The following is a 6,000-nucleotide window of genomic DNA, read 5'->3' on the forward strand; positions in this document are numbered from 1 at the left end:
TTGAGCCCAGGAGTTCAAGACCAGCCTGGGCAACATGGCAAAACCCCATCTCTACCAAAAAAAAAAAAAAAAAAAATACAAAATATTAGCCAGGCATTGTGGCATGCACCTGTGGTCTCAGCCACTCAGGAGGCTGAGGTGGGAGAATCTCCTGAGCCCAGGAAGTTGAGGCTGCAGTGAGCTGTGATCATGCCACTGCACTCCAGCCTGGGCAACAGAGTGAGATTTTGTCTTAAAAAAATAATAATAAAAAGCTCGACATTGTAAAGATGTTGATTCTCCCTAAATAAATTTATAGATTCAATGAAATTTCAATCAAAATCCCAGTGGGCTGTTTTTTTTTCTTCTCCTTTTTTTTTTTTTAATAGGAGTTACCAAGCTGCATCTCAAATCTTTCCATTTCATCTACATTTTCAAATCTGCAGAAAGCAAATATAATATCCTTTCATTATCTGAGGTGGAGTACCTCTTTTCATTCCTGATATTGATAATTTGTTCTCTCTCAGTCTCTTTCTCAATTACTGTCACCTGGGAGCGCTGTCAATTTAATTAGTGTTAGCAAAGAAAAAATAGTCGGCTTTGTTTATCTTTTTCATGGTATGCTTGTAGTCTCTTGGAAGAATTTCAACCCAGAAATTTCTTGCAATATATTTATAGGAATCATATAATTCACCCATATACTCTTCACCTAGATTGTCACTCATTAAGATTTTGAGACATTAGCCTTTTATCTTTCTGTGTTTTTGTGTATACACATATAGACTTTTTTTTCTTTACCATTTCAGAATAACTTGTGGACAACATGACACTTTACCATGTGTGGCATAATAAAATATATATATTTGATCTCTGCCTCTGCCACAGAGCTCTTTGTAATTTCCTGAGTAATAGTGGTGCTAGGGGCATCTTTTGTTCAAACATTTCTTCTTTGATGTGGTTCCTGACACAGAGCTCCTAAAACCCTCATAATTTCCTGTGTGATGGAGGTGATAGTAACATCCTAACACAGAGCTCCTAAATCCATTTGGATTTCCTGGGTAAACAGGAAACACCCGGCTAATTTTTGTAATTTTAGTAGAGACGGGGTTTCGCCATGTTGGCCAGGCTGGTCTCAAACTCCTGACCTCAGGGGATCTGCCTGCCTCCCTCCGTCTCCCAGAGTGCTGGGATTACAGGTGTGAGCCACTGCGCCTGGCCCATCTAGACAGTTTTGGGGGGAATATTTTTCCACCAGCTGAAATGTTTTATTTATTGCTTCAGTTTACTTCCAGTCACCTGCATACATTAGGATCTGCCGTTTTGTTTGTAACAATGCAATGACAGTGGTGTGCAAATGGGTGAAGGTTTGGAATGGCAACTATGCTCCTTGGTTCAAAAAAAAAAGCTCTCTTCTATTGGTAAAGTTCATTTTTTTAAAATAACAGTGCTGTTATTTTTGTAGGGGGAAGTGTTTTCGTGGCCTCTGGTTTTGTGATTTGCTTTTGTTTCTGTGGACCTTTCATTTCATTTCTTGTTTCATTTTTTACCTTTGCTGCCAAGTCTCTAAGGGACCCCTCCCTGTCTTGCTTCCTCTTTCTCCCAGAAGCAGTGACTCCCTGAGGCCACCACCTCCTCTCCTATGAGCTCCAAGTCCCTTCCCTTTGATTCTCTCTTAGCCAGCAATACAAGCCCTGTCTTCAGCTCTCAAGAACAGAAAAACTGTGGTTTTCCTTTAGATTTTTTGTTAACAACTAAACCTTCCTTATAACTAAAAGCTACAAACCAGGAAACCCAAGTTCTGAACACTCCCTAGAATTTACCTTCTTCATCCTCCACTGTCTACGTTTTAAGGGTTTTCTCTCTCTCTCTCTCTCTCTTTCTTTCTCTTTCTCTTTCTCTCTTTTTCTCTCTCTCCCCTCCCTCCCTCCCTCCCTCCCTCCCTCCCTTCCTTCCTTGGAGTCAGGTCTCTGTTGCCCAGACTAGAATTCAGTGGCACAATCACAGCTCACTGTAACCATGGACTCTTGGGATGGAGCAATCTTCCCACCTCAGCCTCCTGAGTAGCTGGGACTACAGGCAGGCACCACAACACCTGACTACTTTTTAAAAAATTTTTTGTAGAGATGAGGTCTCGCTACATTCCCCAGGCTCGTCTCCAACTTGTGGTCCTAAGCAATCCTTCTGCCTCAGCCTCCCAAAGTGCTGAGATTACAGGTGTGAGCCACCACACCCAGCCCTCTTCTTCCTCTTGTTTGCTTTCTTTTGATTTTGCCCAGAATTTATAGTTATTATCTGTGAAAGGAAAGAGAAGAGAAAAAACAGTAACAAACAATTAGGTAATTATTACTAAGTGTCACTGATAGCCTAGGAAAATATATCAAAGAGCTGTGGGTGAAGAAGCCGTACATGAAGTTCCCAGGGTCCCCCAGGGAGCTTACAAAGAGGTTCTCACATGCTGAGGCAAGAAGGCTCCAGAAGCTTTAGACCAGGCTCAAGCCTTGACGTCACCATGGCTGAACTCCAGCGGGGATTAAACACTCCAGGTCTAAGGTGTCTAGGTCAGGGTATATTTGACCTTCATACATAAGATTCCCCCAAATATTTAGAACTATCAGATTCTGCTGAACCTTTTTAGCCTACAAAAGTGCCCAACTCATATTTATTTATTTATTGTGAGGGAGTCTCGCTCTGTCGCCCAGGCTGGAGTGCAGTGGCATGATCTCAGCTCACTGCAACCACTGCCTCCTGGGTTCAAGCGATTCTCCTGCTTCAGCCTCCTGAGTAGCCTGGAATACAGGCACGCGCCACCACTCCCAGCTAATTTTTGTATTTTTGGTAGAGACGGGGTTTCACCATGTTTGCCAGGATGGTCTCCATCTCTTGACCTTGTGATCCGCCCATCTCAGCCTCCCAAAGTGCTGGGATTACAGGCATGAGCCACCGCTCCTGGTCTGCTGAAACTTCTGAGCCTACAGAAGTGCCCACCACTCCTTATTAAGAATAGTCACGGCCGGGCGCGGTGGCTCACGCCTGTAATCCCAGCACTTTGGGAGGCCAAGCTGGGTGGATCATGAGGTCAAGAGATCAAGACCATCCTGACCAACATGGTGAAACCCCATCTCTACTAAAAATACAAAATTTAGCTGGGCGTGGTGGCACTCGCCTGTAGTCCCAGCTACTCGGGAGGCTGAGGCAGGAGAATTGCTTGAACCGGGGAGGTGGAGGTTGCAGTGAGCTGAGATCGCACCATTGCACTTCAGCCTGGCGACAGAACAAGACTCCGTCTCAAAAAAAAAAAAAAAAAAAAAATTCACTCCCTCCTTTTTGGGGATAATGTTGTCCCCCACAAAACAACATTACCCATGTACCCAGGACCTGCCCCGATAGCCCCTCTTGTCAGGTGAGCCTACAGGAAGACTCAGTCAGGAACATCCTGCCCCTAATAGGGAGGAAAAGGACAATGCCCTCCATGATCCTGAGTTGCTGCCATAGATGGTGGGAGAAACAGATTTAAAAATGCAGGGAAATGGGGAGCTCAGGTGGATGTACAGCCAGAAGATCCACTAAATTAGGATGTTCTACAAGAAGCCCAGGGATCCAGGATTCTCCAAGGCAATAAGGAATGAGCTGGCGAAATGGAAACCATTATCACTAAAAAGTTCAGTGATGGGCCAGGAGTGGTGGCTCATGCTTGCTTGTAATCCCAGCATGTTGCAAAGCTGCAGCGGGAGGATCATTTGAGCCCAGGAGTTCGAAACCAGCCTGGGCAACACAGTGGGACCCCATCCCTCCTAAAAATTAAAAAATTAGCCAGTGTGGTGGTGTGTGCCTGTAGTACCAGTTACTTGTAAGGCTGAGATAGGATCACTTCAGCCCAGGAGTTGGAGGCTGCAGTGAGCTATGATCGTGACACTGCACTCCAGCCCAGTTGACACAGTGAGACCCTGTCTCAAAAAAAAAAAAAGATTAAACAAAAAATTTTATTCAAGTTGCCCAAAATTTGAATAAGTTTCCATTGAGAAAGTATTTAAAAATTAAAATTATTTTGCCTACTTTCTTTTTTTCTTTTTCTTTTTTTTTTTTTTTTTTTTTTGAGACGGAGTCTCGCTCTGTCACCCAGGCTGGAGTGCAGTGGCGCGATCTCGGCTCACTGCAAGCTCCGCCTCCCGGGTTCACACCATTCTCCTGCCTCAGCCTCCCGAGTAGCTGGAACTACAGGCGCCCGCCACCTCGCCTGGCTAGTTTTTTGTATTTTTAGTAGAGGCCGGGTTTCACTGTGTTAACCAGGATGGTCTCGTTCTCCTGACCTCGTGATCTGCCTGCCTTGGCCTCCCAAAGTGCTGGGATTACAGATTTGAGCCACTGCGCCTGGCCATTTTGCCTACTTTCAGTGACTTTTAGATATTCAAAAGTATCTGCAAATTAAAGTCAAACTATAAATTATAACTAATGGACAACAGAGTTTTAATATTAAAATTATTTAAATGATGCCATTTGATTCAATAATACTATCTTGAGATTTGAAAATATTTTAAATTTTAGCAAATAATTTATAAAAATATACCTATGAGCAATTCTAGAATTCTAGTGTGTTTGTACTGTAAAGAATTAGTATCAGCTAAGTGCAGTGACTCACGCCTGTGATCCCTGCACTTTGGGAGGCCGAGGCAGGCGGATCACTTGAGGTCAGGAGTTTGAGAACAGCCTGGCCAACATGGTGAAACCCCGTCTCTACTAAAAATACAACAATTAACTGGGTGTGATGGCACATGCCTGTAGTCCCAGCTACTTGGGAGGCTGAGGCAGGAGAATCGCTTGAGCCCGGAAAGTGGAGGTTGCAGTGAGCCCAGGTTGCGCCACTGCACTCCAGCCTGGGCGACACAGTCAGACTCCAGGGAGATAGAATGTAAGAGTCATACCAGTTGTTCATTATTAGGAAATTTCCTCAGTTGCCACGTGCAGATGTTGTGAATACTGTGCTCATTCATGCATATATCAAGAACCACAGGCCGGGCACAGTGGCGCACGCCTGTAATCCCAGCAATTTGGGAGGCCGAGGCGGGTGGATCACGAGGTCAGGAGATCGAGACCATCCTGACTAACATGGTGAAACCCCGTCTCTACCAAAAATACAAAAAATTAGCCGGGCGTGATGGCAGGTGCCTGTAGTCCCAGCTACTCGGGAGGCTGAGGCAGGAGAATGGCGTGAACCCGGGAGGCGGAGCTTGCAGTGAGCCGAGATCCGGCCACTGCACTCCAGCCTGGGCGACAGAGTGAGACTCCTTCTCAGAAAAAAAAAAAAAAAAAAAAAACCACATACTGGAATAGCACAAAAGTGAGAAACTGGAAGCTCTACCCTGGGAAACAACACTATTATGCAAAAATCTAGCGTATTAGGTTGGTGCAAAAGTAATTGTGGTTTCTGCCATTCCTTTTCATAGTAACGCTATCTTGAGAAGAAGAGTTTGATGCGTGAATTAAATAGGGTTTTCCTACGTGAAGTGTTGCCACCCCTCTCTGAAGCTGACTCTATCTCCAGTGTTGACATAAACAACCTTACAGCACCTTACAGCATTTGGAAGCAGCTGCCTTTTTTTTTTTTTTTTTTTCCTTCTTCAATTTTATTACCCTTTGACCAACAGCTCTCCATTTCCCACACACCCTTGGCCCCACAAATCCCTGGCAACCACCATTCTCTGCTTCTACAAGTTCAACTTTGTTTAGATTCCATATATAAGTGAGATCATTCAGTATTTGTCTTTCTGTGCTTGGCTGATTTCATTAGTATAATATCCTCCAGGTTCATCCGTGTTGTTGCAAGTAACAGAATTTCTTTCTTTGTTGAGGCTGATTATACTCCAGTGGGTGTCTGCACCACTTTCTCTTCATCCATTCATCTGTGGATGGACACCAAGGCTGACTCCCTATCTTGGCTATGGTGAATAGCGCTGCAACCAGCACGGAAGTGCAGCTGTCTCTTTGACTTACTGACTTCACTGTCTTCAGACGTATACCTAGAAA

This window comes from Chlorocebus sabaeus, chromosome 28 (genome assembly GCF_047675955.1).
Source record: "Chlorocebus sabaeus isolate Y175 chromosome 28, mChlSab1.0.hap1, whole genome shotgun sequence".
NCBI classification, from domain to species: Eukaryota; Metazoa; Chordata; class Mammalia; order Primates; family Cercopithecidae; genus Chlorocebus; species Chlorocebus sabaeus.